The sequence below is a fragment of the Cygnus atratus genome, chromosome 1, assembly GCF_013377495.2.
Source record: "Cygnus atratus isolate AKBS03 ecotype Queensland, Australia chromosome 1, CAtr_DNAZoo_HiC_assembly, whole genome shotgun sequence".
In the NCBI taxonomy this organism is placed as follows: domain Eukaryota; kingdom Metazoa; phylum Chordata; class Aves; order Anseriformes; family Anatidae; genus Cygnus; species Cygnus atratus.
The window spans coordinates 116,486,786-116,502,568 of NC_066362.1; the positions used below are offsets into that span (position 1 = coordinate 116,486,786).

Genomic DNA, 15,783 nt, shown 5'->3' on the forward strand with positions numbered 1-15,783 from the left:
GGACCAGGAACCAGTTCCACCAGGAACTCGGCTGCCCACCTGAGTAAAACCACCACAGCAACCTGTTCCAATGCCTGACCCCTCTTTCTGAGAAGAAATATCTCCTAATTTCCAACCTGAACCTCCCCTGGTGCAACTTGAGGCTATTCGCTCTAGTCCTGTCACTAGCTATCTGTGAGAAGAGGCCGACCCCCAGCACCCCACAACTTCATTTCAGGTAGTTGTAGAGAGCAATAAGGTCTCCCCTGAGACTCCACTTCTCCAGACTAAATAACCCAACTTCCCTCAGCTGCTCCTCACAGGACTTGTGTTCCAGGCCCTTCATCAGCTTTGTAGCCCTTCTCTGGACATGCTCTGGGGCCTCCATGTCCTTCTTGTACTGAGGGGCCCAAAACTGAACATGGTACTCAAGATACGGCCTCACCAGAGCAGAGTACAGGGGCATGATCACCACCCTGGCCCTGGTTCTGCTGGCTACATTATTCCTGATACAAGTGAGGATGCTGTTGGCCTTCCTGGCCACCTGGGCACTCTGCCGGCTCATGTTCAGGCAAGCATTGACCAACACCCCCAGGTCGTTTTCCTCTGCGCAGTTTTTGAGCCACTCTGCCCCAAGGTACATGCTTCAGAAAACTGTTGATGCTCAATGAGATATTTCACTAAGGAGGTATTCATTACATGAGTGAATATATTTAGTGGACTGAGTAAGAAAAGTACCTCACTGTTTAGAGGATACTCTGTATTTTTTCCTCTCCTCCCCTTATTTCTCTCACCTGTTAAAGTGAAGATCTATCTGCCACCTTCTGCGTACGTGTAGGAGTGTCTGGCCCCTGCAGGGGAGGGCTGGCTCTATGGGCTCCTCTTGCTGAGCAGGAGGGGAGGCTGTAACACATTTCAGAAGAGGAATGAGATTGTGGGTGAGAGGCAGAAACAATCTTGACCTTTTCAAAGGATTCTTAAATACCAACTGGCATGGGATTCTTCCTGAAAATCGCTAATACTTTCCCCAACAGCTTCACTGAAGCTTCTGAGCTTGGATATTGGTGGTTCAGAAACAGCAGATACTGTTGCAATCGTGGTGAACCAGAGAAAGCAATGATTTTCCGCTGCTTCCTGCTCATCTCAAGCAAGTAAGGGTTTGGAAATCAAGAGTCGAGGAAGAGAGAGAAGGCAGGAGTCAAAAGAGGAAACTTGCAGGGAAGGGGAATTAGTGGGAGAGAAAATAAAACCGTGTTATTCTAATTGAGTTGAATTTGGGGCAATAGAAAAGCTGTATGCTGTAGAAACCTTCTACAATGATAAAATGGGAAAAAATGGGAAAAAGCCAACAATCATCCTAAAGAGTTCGCTGTGCTGGTGTGTATGGTTAGTGGTGGTTGTAGTAGTTGCTTTTTTTTAAATTATATTTTTATTATTTTCCCCCCAATTGTTTCTGGCTGTTTCCTTTTTCTTACTGTAGGAGTAAAATGTTATTCTCCTCCCCTTCCCCCCATCCTCTCTGGAGTAGCTTCTCTGGCAGATGAAACATCAAGAAGAAGGTGACTGTTCCATCAAATCAGTATTATACATCCATGCAATCTTAATTTAGGGCTTTCATAACTGGAGACAGCATATTGGAGGCTTTCCCCTTCCCTGTGTTATGCAGGTGAATATTCCAGTGGTCTTGTTTGCATTAAAGGAATGGAGCTTGAAGATGAAACACTCCTACCACCTCTTCTCACCTTCTACAAATAGTTCGTTAATTTCTGCAGAGGAAAAATCTGTGCTGATCTTTGCCTTTACATAACTTATAGTTTTATTATCAAGTTAAACTCAAAACAATAGCAAGCTTTTTGATTTGGTGAAGATTAAAATCTGTCATTGTGTGGTTTCACTGTGCCCTCAGGATTCAGTTTCAGGCAACTGGTGAAATACTTCAGTCAATTTAGTCTTCACAAAAAGAAAATTATCTGGCATGAGCTGGCTCTTAAGGGGCCTGAATTCCATGTTCACACAAACGAGAAATTTGGCTTCGTGACATCACTTGCTTTGCATTTTTCAGTGTTTATCTTCTACCTTCTTCTCTCCCTGCATTACCTTGGGGAGTATAGTTCCTCCTGGAGAAGGGACAAGCTATCAGGAGTAGAAATAGATTTTAATGGGGAAAAAGATGTTTAAAATTCCCTCCCGTGTGGCTGCTATGTGCATCTGTGTTTTTTTATTATTATTCATTTAATCTAATAAAGCTTTCATCAAAGCTCAACTGCAACAAGTTCTGAAACCTGCCTGTACTGTAGTGTCTTATCTTCTTTTTCCAAAGCCTATAAATGCTTGTCACAAAAAATATGGTCTCTTATGACCTGGGCAAATCCTTACCTGGTAGTTGCTTGCCCACTTTCTTGTCCTCTTGCTCTTGCATGTGACTTCTTCACCAGCTCCAAACAGAGACCTTATGCTGCATATTTTGTGTGGCATTGGCTTTATGCTTGTGTGTGTGCGCAGCTCGGTGTAATGGGACTCCTTTCACTCCTTACATGAAGCTATTTAGGTTCTATTACACGCTGCTGGCTTGTAAACAATGACTATTCAGAACTTGAAAAGTTGCGTGAGATTTCATTTTTGGTGTGACTAATATGCTGAAACTTTTGTCTGAGCCTTTTCTCTTTCTTGGCTCATGTTTTGAGGTATTGTATGTGTTCATTTTCTGAACTTCACAAAACTGAAATTCAGCATTCAGTCACTTCTGCTGGTATGTCACTTCCAAGAGTAAAGAACACCAAAAGACAAAGAATGCCATTAAAAGCAAAACTGTACTCCATGCCTAAATTAGTTCAAGATCTTTTTGGAGTGTTAGGTGAAAGCTATGAAAGCTGCCTTTTGTTTTTCCAGTAGCATTATACTCACTTTTCATCACTGCAGTCTGTAAGTGCACCCTGACTGGCTAAAGGGAGTGGAATTGCAGAGCAGGAAAGTTTAAACTAGGAGCCTTTCAATCTGTATCCTTCCTTTCCAGCAAGCTGCCATTTACGGGGGGGGTGGGGAGGGGGGGCAAAAAAAGCCACCACCAAGAACAACAGGCAATTGTCTTTCCCACTTTTCTCACACCCGCGTTATCTGAAGCAATTGTAAAAGTAATGAGCCAAAAAGACAGTCAAGATACTGAAGTTTTAGCCCTTTCTAATACAAGACAGAAAACTTGATGTCTTACCTGCGAAGAATTTCAACAAATTCAGGCAGGATATCGGGAAAGTACAGTCTACTGCTCCGAGGAGCCTCTGCTTTAAATGAGGAAGTGCTGAAGTGAGGCAGGATATGAAGCAATGACTCAGATATCTAGGGCTGTGTTTCTTGACTAGCTGAGGAGCAAAAGGAATTACTGAGAGCACTCACTATGGTATACTCAATTGACGTAAAACTTGCTAGCTACCACTTTACCAATAGTAAAAGCTCAAGAGCATTGTTTTACATTTTGTCTTTTCCTTGCCTACCTCAACCCCTATACTGCCCAGAAGAAGAAAGCATTCCTGAAGATCATAAACTTAAAGATGCTACACAGACAGAGGATCCATAAAATATGACAGAGATCTCAAGTGTAGCGATTTATCTTCTGAAGGTCAACCTGTAGCCTTTTAGTGGTGAGGAGTTGTCCTGGGATTTATTTTCTTTAAAATACAGGGAGTGCATGATAGGAAAACACTGGGTGATTTGTGTTTAATGATACTTGTTTTGTGATTATTTATTTTTTTGTTAATAGCCCCAAACTTTAGGTGCTTATGGTAGTACATTGTTCTGGTATTGCAGTCCTTTATGGAAGAACTGTCTACCTCTTGTCCTATAAAACACACCTCTACCAAGAAGCATTTCTTAGCAAGAATGTGCCACTAGAAGATACTCAAGTAAGGATTTTGGTAATGCCTTAGAAACAGCTCTTGTAGCTTAGCTCATGCAGGCACTTGAGACTTTGCTTGGTTCTTTTCATTAGGAAAATAAATTGGTTTGTATCGTCCTTTTTTTTTTGTGTGTGTGTGTGTTTTGAAAATAAAACAAAAAAAAAAACATCAGGTTCTCTTACAATGGGTTTTAACTGACATCCATATATTTAGTGTCCTGTACACCTGAACACAGAGGATATCACTCCGTTTCCAAACATGTCTTTTTAATTTCTATAGTACAAAAACAAACAAACAGACCACCCTCTGCCTCCTGCTCTGAAGTAGAGCATTTTTTTAAAAAAAGCAGAAAACAATTTTTTTTTTTTTGGCTTCAGCCAAACCTGGTAGAATCCCATCTCTTCCTTGAGAGAGCTCTTTCTCACATCTTGGTGAGGTGTCAGCTTGGATGGGGATGCCTGGTGTGCTCTGCTATGTTATTTCATAATGGAATTTATTTTCTTTCTGTGCATTTGCTAGCATAGCTATCACTTCACTGAGGTTTTGTTGCACGTGGTTGCACAACCGCACAATTCAACACTTACCTCTTTTCATTTCTGAAGTGTATTAGATTCTGTTCAACTGTCTTCTCTGCCAGTTTCTGGGTAGTCCCTCTTGCATTGAATGTAGTCTTTCTGACATCTCCCTTCATCTGTTTTAAAAAGTGTTTGCATGACAAGGTTGTTTGTGTGTGCATACACCTATGATGCACTGCTAGTCTTGAACTTCACACTGTAGAAATAAGCCATAAGAGGCATACCAGATGATTTAGAATGATTAGCAATCTAGACACTGCTGTCTTTCTTCTCAAATCCTCCACTGCTTGGACTACAAAAAGAATTAACTATTTAGTTATATTGGACGAATTTAAACATTGATATGTAACACTAAACTTCAAAGCAATTTTTTGTATAAGTTTGATTTTATTTTTTTTTCCAATTAAGCCAGAATTTAACTGAAGAAACTCTAGGAAGTCATGCTTCATTATACTAGAAAACCAAACAACAAAATAAAAAACAAAATCAACCAAACAAAAAAGATGCCATACTATGTGTGAGTTCTGAGAAGTAACACTTGATAAATAAGTCAGCTTTGTGATAGTATTTCAGCAATATAATGTTTCTCATTCAACTTATGTTGTAGTGGAATTGCTCATTCTCTTCTGTGATACTGATGATTCTGAGTATTGCTGGAGGCATTTTGCTTTTGGAAAACTTTGAATGCCTGATGCAACTCACATTAGCAGAGAGCTAAGACATCACAGCAGAAAATCCTAAGTTAATACAAGTTACTCTTGTGCACTGAAGCACAGTACTGGAAGACTTCTGAAAGTAAAATCCTGATGAAGCACAAAAGCATCTATGACTGCACCAACATCATGAGACAGATGTACTTTTTTTTCATGTTCTTCTGAGGGCTTATTTCATCATAGGAAAATACCCCAAGAGCTCTTCTTATGTTAAACAAAGCAGAAATCTTGTCTAAGTTAACAAAGCTATTGAAATCATTTGCATGTGAAGTCCAATTCCAAGTAAAAGAAAATCACTTCAAAACTAAGTTCAAGATTTCAAAGGTGTATCCATAATGTTTCATATATCGTTTCCTGTTTTATGTGCTTGGAACAGTTCTGAGGTATTAGGTAACTGAACCTAACTTTAAAACATCAGCTGAAGTGATTCTTCAGTGCATCTAGAGATCTGAATAGCCTTTTGCAGTATGTACTCTATCGAGTCCTATGTCAATAAATACTCCAAATTTTTCTTGGGTTTGGTGTTTGGAGAAATGCACTGATGTTGTGATTAAGTACCTTCTAGCACAAAAATCCTAAGAATTGAAAGGCTACTGTATTCCAGCATTGCTCCTCAGTATCCTCCATTTCTTCTATTCCATCATTTTCTCACTCTATTACTCTGTTCCTGTCTTGCATAAGCAGGCAGTGGATCTGGATTACTAATACTTTTTTTTTCCAAAACTGCTCTGTGTATAAAAATACAGGAGTCACAGATGTATACCTTCTAGTGCTTTGAAATGAAGGTCCCATGTTAGGAGGGCATGGACACATATCTATTACTCAGTTTGATTTTCAGTGATTAAGACAAATTATGCTGATCTGTGATGAGTGCTCAGCAGGTTAAACCATACCAAAATGTACGATGTTCTTTCAAGAACACTAATCCCTGTGACAAAATTAATGAACTGATGTACTATGATTGCTTGGTGTTTGTTCTTCTGTGCTACACTGAATGTAGTTAAGTATGAAATAAAAAAAGGAGTAGGCAATAGCATAAAACTGGTTTATAATTATTTATCTTGACAGGGAAAAGACTGCCCTATAGGATGGGGATGTTCATACAAATATGTTTTTAACCTTCCCTTCCTCTTTCTTCAATGTACTCCTGTTAAACTTTGCATGGATTTGAGTCACTGGAAGGAGATTGCTGTTGCTGTGATTATACAATTTGTTAATGTTCTCTCAAAATCCAAGTGTAACTCTCTCTCCAAAAAAGCTCACACCAGGATTGATGATATTGAGAGGAACCTCTGTAGTTCATCTGGTTTAACCTTCCTGCTCAGGGAGGACCACCTAGAACCAGTTGTATTGTGTCCAGACAGCTTTTGAATGTATCTAAGGGAAGGAAACTCCACAACCTATCCAGGTAACCTGTGCTAGTACTCGATCATCTGCTTGGTAAAGAAGTGCTTCCTGATGTTCAGGTGGAGCCTCCCGTGTTTCAGTTTGTGCCCATTGCTTCTTGTGCTAGCACTGGGCACCACTGAAAACAGCCTGGCTCTGTCTTCGTTGCATTTTCCCTTCAGGTGTTTATGGACATTAACAAGACCTGTGCTGAGCTTCATCTTTTCCACCCTGAACAGTCCCAGTTCTCTCAGATTCTCTTAATAGGAGATATGCTCCAGTCCCTTTGTCATTTTCATGGTGGCATCTCTCCAGTATGTCCATGTCTTTCTTGTGGAGAGCCCAGAACTAGACACAGTTTTACAGGTGTGGCCTCACCAGGGCTGAGTAGAGGAGAAGGATCACCTCCCTTGACCTGCTGGAAGCCTCTGTATGTACTGGTGCCTAGGGTTGTTCCTCCCCAGGTGCAGGACTTTGCACTTCATGTTGAACTTCATGAGATTCCTGTCAGCCCATTTCTCCAGCTTGTTGAGGTCAGCACCATTCCTCCTAGTTTAGTTCCCTCAACCAATGCGCTGAGGGTGCATGCTGCCCCATTATCCAGATCATTAATGTAAATGTTGAAAAAGGCTGGAGACAGTATCGACCCCTCGGGTACTCTACTTGTCACTGACCTCCAGCTAGACTTTCTGCCACTGATCATGACCCCAGGGGCCTGGCTAATCAGCTAGTTTTCAGTCCACATCATTTTTTTATTCATCTTGTCCATACACAAACAGCCTGTCTATAAGGTTCTTATGGGAAACGGTGTTTAAATTCTTACTGTAGTCAAGGCGAATATTATCCACTGTTCTCCCCTTCTCCACCAGACCAGTCGTTTCGTTGTAGAAGGTTATCAGGTTGGTCGAGCTCAACTGCCACATGGTGAATCCCTTGTTCACTGCTACTGATGACTCCTGTCCTTCACATGCCTGGGATTAGCTGCTCCATCACCTGCCCAAGGATGGAGGTGAGGCTGACTGGCCTGTAGTTCCCTGTATCCTACTTTTTGCCCTTCCTGAAGATAGAAATGGCATTTGCTTTTCTTCAGTCCTCAGGCCATTTTCCCAACCACTATGACTAATCAAGGATTACTAAGAGTGGCCTTGTAATGACATCAGACAGCTCCCTCAGGACTCATGGGTCACAGTGCCCATGGTTTGCTTAGGTATGACATGATACTCTTCCACCAAGGATACATATTCCTTGCTCTAAATTTTTCCCGTGGTCTCTGGGACCTGTGTTTCCTGAAGGCTGGCCTTGCTAGTAAAGTCTGAGGCAAAAAAGACACATTCAATACCTCAGCCTTTTCCATGTCCTGTGTAACCAGGTCTCCTATCTCCTTCAGCAGTGGGCCTGTGTTCTCCCTACCTTTGCTTTTGTCAGTGATGTGCCTACAGAAACTCTTCCTGTTGTCTTTGGTATCCGTTTCTAGATTCAATTCCAGATAGTGTTTGGCTTTTCTAACTTTTTCTAACTAATCCCTGCACACTTGGACAGTTTCTTGTCTTCCTTGTAGGTTACCTATTCTTGTTTCCACCCTTTGTAGGCTTCCTTTCTGGTTTCAAGTTTTTCCAGGAGCTCCTTGTTCATCCAAGCAGGCCTCCTGGCCTTTCTGCCTGACTTTACTGGGATGGACTAAATACAGAACACAAGTATGGTCATAGAATCATTCAGGTTGGAAGAGACTTCTAAGATCATCTAATCCAACCTTTAACCTAGTAGTAAAGTCTACCATTAAGCCATGCTTCCAAGTTCTAAATCTACATGTTTCTTGAAGACCTTCAGTGATGGTGACTCAACCACTTCCCTGGGCAGCCTATTCCAATGCTGCACAACCCTGTCAGTAAAGAAATTTATCCTAATATCCGACCTAAACATCCTCTGGTACAACTTGAGGCCATTTCCCCTTGTCTTATCTCTAGGTGCTTGGGAGAAGAGCCCAATCCCCACCACCCTACAACTTCCTTTAAGGTAGTTGTAAAGTACAGTAAGATCTCCATTGAGCCTTCTTTTCTCCAAATCAAAGAACCCTCAGTCACTCTTCATAAAACCTGTTTTCTAGACTTTTCTAGACCCTTCACCATCTTCTTTGCCCTTCTTTGGACATGCTCCAGCACCTTGATGCTCTTGTAGTAAGGGGCCCAGAACTGAAAACAGCATTCAAGGTGTTGCCCATACTGCGTGCATTGGTGTAGATACGCTTCAGCTGGGCTAGTGATCTTTCCACCTTTTTTTTTGTGCGGAGAAGCCCTAATTCATGTATGACCATTCCCAGGCAGTTTTGTGATTTCTAACCAGTCAATGTCCCTTGTGCCCTTGCTGCCACGTGGCTCTCCATTCCCTGCCTCTACAGGGGTGGCAGACTGATGGACCTTGCTAGCACACCATCCTGTAACTATTGTTATAACACCCCCAGGCTTGCCTCTGTCAAGTCTGTTTTTATCCCTTTCCCCCTTCAAATCTAGTTTAAAGTCCTATCAATGAGCCCTGCTAACTGCTGAGCAAAGATTCCCTTTCCTCCTTAGAGACAGGTGAACCACATCCATTGCCAGCAGGCCTGGTGTCTTGTAAAACAGCTCATGATTAAAAAAAAACAAAGTTTTGCCCGTTACACCAGGCTTGGAGCCAGATATTGATTTGGTGTCTCTTCCTGTTCCTCACCTCATCAGTCCCTGCAACAGGAGGGACAGAGGAAAATTCCACCTGTGTTCCTGACCTCTTAACTAGCTGTCCCAAGGCCCGGAAGTCTCTTTTGATTGCCCTTGGACTTTGTCTTGAAGCTTCATCACCGCCTACCTGAAAAATTAATAACGGGTAATAGTCTGAGGGCCGAACCAGGGCAGGAAGCTCTCTCTTCACGTCCCTAATCCAGGCCCTAGTAATGATGAGACAAGCTATGGAGCTGGCATCAAATCTTTAAACTGATTCACGCACTAAAGATCACTGCCTAATGCTTTGTTGGTTTTCAGTCTCTGGGGATGCTCAGTTCAGTGCCTAGAAATGTTCATCTGGTCAGTAGCTTTTTTGTGCTGTTTTTAGATTGTATATACATTTTTCTTTTTTTTTCTTGTCTCTTCTCTAGTTACTGAATCCTTCATATTTGCTAAAAGGCTTTCAGTGGAAGTGAAATATGGTCCCCTTTTCCATAGAATACAGAAATCCACTTTTTTTCAAATCATAGTTACATACATATCTACTACTTTGAACACTGTAAATCAAATGCTTTTCAAAGTCAGAGCTAGACTGTTTTCACCACTTACAGGTGAATGGGTGGAAAAAGTGAGAGTTTATATCACTTAATCTGCAGTATTTGGAATATAAACTTGGATTTAACTACCTATTGCTTCAGACTGGATAAGGAAGTTTCTTTCAGTTCTGTGTAAGGGTGTTGTAACCTTTCGATGCTCCTCTTTTAACTTTATTTTTCCCCTCCTCTTCTTTTTACAGTCAGAATGGCTTGTGACCTTGCTGGCATAGAACTCCCCCAAAAAATGAGTCACAAATTTTTGTCTGTTATGCATAACTAATCATTAAAACTGATAACCTTACCTGGTGTTATCAATACAATGGATTTTTCCTCCTCCCACCCCCCTTTTTTTTATCAGATGAACTAAATAATACAAACAGTCTTAATCAAGCTCACACCAGAAGGAAAGTACAAACTTCATTTGTCAATATGAGTGGAAGACAGCAAAGTGTTTTTTTTTTGGGTGAGGCTGTATAGATTTATTTCTTCTTCAGTCCAGGTGGAAACAAAAAGACTATTTGCATCAGTCTGGTGAGCACTCAGATCTATGTACTTTAACTGGTGTTTTGGGTTTCGCTATAGACTGAATCTTTCCATCCTGTGAGAAGCATTCCTAGTTGCAATGAGTTTCACTTGTTTCTACTTGTTTTGAGGTAACATGGTCCATTCATGCCATGTGGCTAGGACTCTTAATCTAGAGTAAGGGAATATTTGGGTATGAAGAAATGAGCACTTGTGTTGGCTTTTGAATCATTTGATCAACTGCTGAACCACTTTCATGGTGCAACTAGAGCAGCAAAAATTGAAGAAACATGTCTGCTTGCAAAAGAAGAGGTGACAAGCAGCAGTGCTGCTGTCCAAGATGAGAAATGTTCTTTTAAGTCCTGGCAACAGCAGACACTTGGCAAGAAGCACACATACATGGCTGAGACCTAATGACCTGAATGTGCAAGCAGAAATGGGAACAAAAAATCAGCTCGACTGTGAGAAAAGAATGAGAGCAAAGCTGATATTTTGTTACTTTTGTCAGTCTGATCCCCTAAGGGACAAAGCTTCCAGGCTGACTGATAAGCCGCTTGTTCCTCTCTGAGATCACTTCTCTTTTATTTCCCTTTTATCACAAAACCTTTACATGGGTGTCTGCCCACATGTTCAGGATCTCAGACACTCATCAGTTCATGCTTTTTCTGCAAGAGTTTTCATGGCTGTATTTGCCATGAGGCTTTTGTGGGCTTTCCTGGGGAAAAGCAGGAAGCACTGGGAGGTGTTGAAGGTGTATGTTGCTCCAGGCATCTACGCTCTCCTACCCACTCAAGTGAGGCATGGCCTCGCCTGCCTGGTTGGGCAGGGAAGGGGCTGTGTGGGCTGGCAGTGACGCCTCACCTGCTGATGTGTGCATCACATTCCAGCCAGCTAAATTACAAGTGTAATAACACTTTTGTGGATGTAACCGGATTTCTCTCTGGCCCTTCTAACTGTATAAGCCAAGCGTTGAGTGCCCGTGCTGTGCTCTCCATCAGAGGAGAGAGAAACGTACTTTGGAGATTCAGTGTAGTCACGTTAATGCCGTCTTCAGTCCTTATGAGCAGTTAGATCATTGCTAATTGAAGGAGTGGGTCTTTCACTCAGACATGACAGAGAAACCATGAGATCCAACAGCAACCCCCCCCTACTACTTGGTTTATGCAACACTAGGCATGCCATGTGGTGTCTTGTGTGAGTTTTCCCAACCCAAAACATACATTTCTAAACACAAGCAACAGAATGGTTGCATACAAGAACGCAACCCTCCGCACATGACACTCTTCCTATTGACTCCCTTATTGGGTTTGTAGTGTGCATGTAGTGTTCAGTTTGAGACTTTTACCATGGAAGAGGAACTCCCTGGGGCACTCCTATTGTTCAGGTCTTAAGCTGCTTTCCAGGAACATGTCAGCTGTGCTTTCTTCTTACATCTTTTTTTTCTGCCATACTTTATGGTCTGTGACTGCACACGGACCCTAGGACTTGCATCGAACCCTTGAATTACGCAACTGCTGACAGCCACAGTGGCTTGAGTGCTCCCTAGCCTTGCATCTATTTGTGCTAGGCAGGGTGAAATGAATCATGGTACTTTTCTTAAGGCGCACACATGTCTTTCTCCTTTGATCCCTCTGACAGCTTGGTTCACACCTTCTCTAGAGTGGAGATGCCTTCCTGGGTTTACTGAACCGTTAGCGTGTGGTGAGACAAAATGGTCTGACTTTGCTCCTTGCTCAGTGCAACTACTGATCTCACACACAGGTGTCCATGATGGGAGTGCTCCTCTTCTCCATAGAGTGCCCCAGCCCCTGAGGCAAAGGAGCTCTGGTTTCTGATCTCGGAGAAACTTGAGCTTTGTAGAATATAGTGCTGCAGCTCCATCAGTTCTTGATCTTTGCAGAGGGCTTTTTGTTACTAGAAGGCTATACTCTGTAAATATTAACAGCAATTGAAGGGCCAATTTTGCAGATGTTATGTGCAGTCCTCTACCCTTGACCTATCAGAAATTGGTCTAGTAGTGGGGAAATTGCTTGCTTCAGCAGCAGCTGCTATGCTGCAAGTGTTCAAAGGCCCTTATAGCCCAGCATCCTCTCTGTGACTGTGACCCAGACAGAGTGTGAGCAGAGACTTTGTGACTGGGGAAGTCTAAAGTAATACTTGTCCAGAGCTTGCCCTGGCCTTTGCCTATGAGTGCTGTCAATTTTAGCTATGTTTCGAGAGAGGAAGCACAATTTTTTTCTTAGTGTGAAAGTTCAGGCAGGCTCTGATAACTGCCAGAACAAGAATTTGTGGTCTTGGCAATGAACAGCAACACCAGCTTTGACTTGTTCTAGGGAAGAAGTGTGGGGTGGGAATAAGATACGGATATTTCCTCCCTGAAAAGTAAGAAGTCTGAACAAAGCAGTGACATTGGGATAATGTTTGCATTCTGTCTGTGTCAGTTCTGCCACTCAGACAAGGATAAGTGTTTGTTGCAGGAGCCATATCCTTTCTCATCCATCTTGCAAATTCTGACCTTCATTTGGTATGTTGCTCCATTGCACCTACCTTTGTGCAATTGCACTGGAATTTCATGGAATTTCATGGAATTTCCAGCCAAGAGATATGTTATATAGTTACTTGTCTACAGGCTGAGTGTTCTATCTCATCCCAGCGTCTGGGTGGACAATGACTAAGACTGTATTTGTAAAACACAGTAAAGCTGAGCCCTCTTACATGTTGCCTAAAGTTAGACCTTCACAGAAGGTCTTCACAGACCCTAAGCCCGGGTCTGTTTCCGGATACACAGCAAAATTCTTGCCTGGTGTCTGTCTGGGTGCACGATCTCAGTGGTCTGATGCTGGCTGTGTGGAGCAGTGTTGCATGCAGACTCAAACAAACAAAAATCCTTCCCTCCAATTCCACCCCAAAGGCATCTGAAAACCATGCAGGTGGTGCACGGCTCTGTGCCTGGGATCCCACAGGGCTGCTCCGGCTTGTGTACCTATCACCCTCAGGACAGGCAGTTTTTAATGCAAAAACTGGGTCTTACCAGGGGAAGTATGTGACACACGGACTACCTACTCTCCTTTCCCAAGGCTCTGAGGGCCTGCTGACACAGTAATATGACCACAGGGCTTGTTGGTCAACAACCTTTTCTTTTGCCAAAATTTCTGTTTCTGAGGAACTGTTTGTTTGACTTTGTTTGTTTAGAAATAATTTTCCATCCAGATATGCTATGACGTGATAGGAATTGCTCAAAAGTGAAGTTAAAACACATTGTATGAAGCCTGTCAGTAGTCGCTGCTTTGCCAAAAATGCTTGCAAAAAGCACTGGCTCGCTGTGTACATGCCTTGTGGTTTTTGTGGTTAATGATTCCAGCCAGTCAAGAGGATATGCTTGTTAATAAGAGCTCACTTTAAGCTCTGTTTGTGTTTAAAAAAAATACAATAATAAAAATTCCCACACAGAATTTCACCTCCAGGGAACTGGTGAAGTTTCACTGGGCTAGAGCAGATTAAAAGATTTTTTTTATTATTTTTTTTACTTCTCTTTCTTCTTCTTCCTACTCTCAGCTGGATAAAGCTGTTCTGTGAGCAACACCTTGACAGGCAGCTGTCTCCCTCCTGGTAGGCTTGAAAAATGCAACCCCCAAAACCAAAAGCTTAAAACAAACAAACAAAGCCCTGAAGTTAAACAGATTTGCATTTTTATTTATTTTTTCATTTATCGTTCTGCTTTTTCCTGCTTGGGGACACTTATTCCTCAGAGCTGAGCTGTTCCCTGACTTTATATAACTCTTGATGGGGCTCCTGTCTCCTGAGGATGTAGCAGGGGCCTGGCACCATGGGTCACCCTGGTCAGGGAGACCTCTGGAGACTTGCATGTCTCCACAGACAGCTGTCCTGCTCCTCCAGTCCCTCAGTTCCTGGGCATTCTCTTTGCCTGAGCTGATGCCAGGAGGCCTTCATGGGGCACTGACTTTGGGCCTCACACCGTGCAGAAATGGTCGATAAATGTCTCCAGAAGGGACTGTCATTTTCTGGCCACCTGTGTTGAGTGGTTTGGTAGATCAGGAACCACCACAGGGCTGGATTTTCCTCATTATTCTGATGAGAGCATTCAATAACATATGACAACTTAGAGAGCAACCCCCTGTGCTGCAGACAGTGCCAAATACAGAGATATCAGCATACATGTGGATAACTAAAGAAATACCTTTAAAAGTCTATGTTTATGATGGAACCTCTAGTACTTCACTGACACAGAGCCCTAATGTCATAGGCATTTCATCATACTGATCTGAGCTCACTGTCTAATGAGGTTTCCAATAAAGTGATAAAAGTGCTTTGTATTTGCCTTGTGTTATAAAGGGAGCAACAGTGCTTTGGAGATAATTCAGACACTTTTTGCCTCTGCTCCTTCACCTCCTTGTAGTTACTGTGACTGAAATAAGTTGGGTAAAACTATAATGCTAAGTTTGACCAATAAAGAGGTGAATCAAGAGGAATACAATTGCCAGCATGATGCAGTGGAAAAGCAGTTTGTGCAAGCAAACATGATTTTGTTTCAAAACTACAAACTCAGCCTTGTGAAGGGGTTCATGTACAAGCTGTCTGTGGTAGAATAGATCTCCTGGCAGAAGGAAATTTTAGTACTCACCCTCAGTTCGTCTTGTGGCTGCGTTAGCGTCACTTCTTACTGACATGTCCTTAAAGGTTTTCCGGTCTCTAATGAAAGACTTCCTTTCATCTTCTTTCTCTCTACAACTTTGTTAAGGGCAATTTTTTTTTATTTTTTTATTTTTTTTTACGCAACACACATGAAAGTGTAGACTGGCAATCTATGAGCAGTCCTATTCAAAGTAGCAAATGGGTTTTGTTGATTTATGATGTCTACAGGGATGAATGCTGCAAGGAAGTAGACTTTCCGGTCCAGTAAGTGAGAGAAGGCCAGAAAAATGTCTCCGCGTGCTGGATGTCTCAGCCATATATATGACACTGGGGACATGACTTCCATGTCCTAGTTTTCCAATTACAAAAAGGCCTCAAACAGCACTTCTTGAAATGACTGGAAAGCAAATCAGTGTTTTATTAATAAACTATTAGGAACTATTTTGGGCAAGTTGTAAGGTCAGTGTAAGTCTCTGTTGATAAAAGAGTACGTATCTTTATGCAGGAATTTTCTAGGCCGGGCTAAAAGGAGAAGCTAAAGCTCTTTCCTAACAAAGTACTTAATTCTGTGATTAACGGTGAGGTCATGAGTAGCTCCTGGGGAATTGTGTTTTGCAGCATGGGGCATTGGTTCTGGTACACTGCTTATGCTTATTAGCAGTGCCATTAACACACGAAGTGTTGAAAGCATTTTACTTGTGTTAGATGGCATTTGTACAAATCAATGTTTTGTCATATAATTATCTCTTGAAAGATGAATGAGAAAGAGGTTGCTG

General features: G+C 42.2%; 1 protein-coding gene across 3 annotated transcripts in view; it reads right to left on the reverse strand.

Annotated features, from left to right (window-relative positions):
- LOC118247534 (programmed cell death 1 ligand 1-like) overlaps positions 1–3,281 on the reverse strand; it is a 34,843-nt gene extending 31,562 nt beyond the window's left edge. For 2 of the 3 annotated variants that reach the window (XM_035545578.2, XM_050708828.1), the window contains exons 1-2: positions 3,188–3,281; positions 774–882 (exon numbers count right to left, since the gene is read on the reverse strand). The gene's annotated coding sequence lies outside the window, so the exon portion shown is untranslated. The remainder of the gene's footprint in view (positions 1–773; positions 883–3,187) is intronic. The other variant, XM_050708812.1, reaches the window with a different exon arrangement.
- Between the last annotated feature and the right edge of the window lie 12,502 nt (positions 3,282–15,783).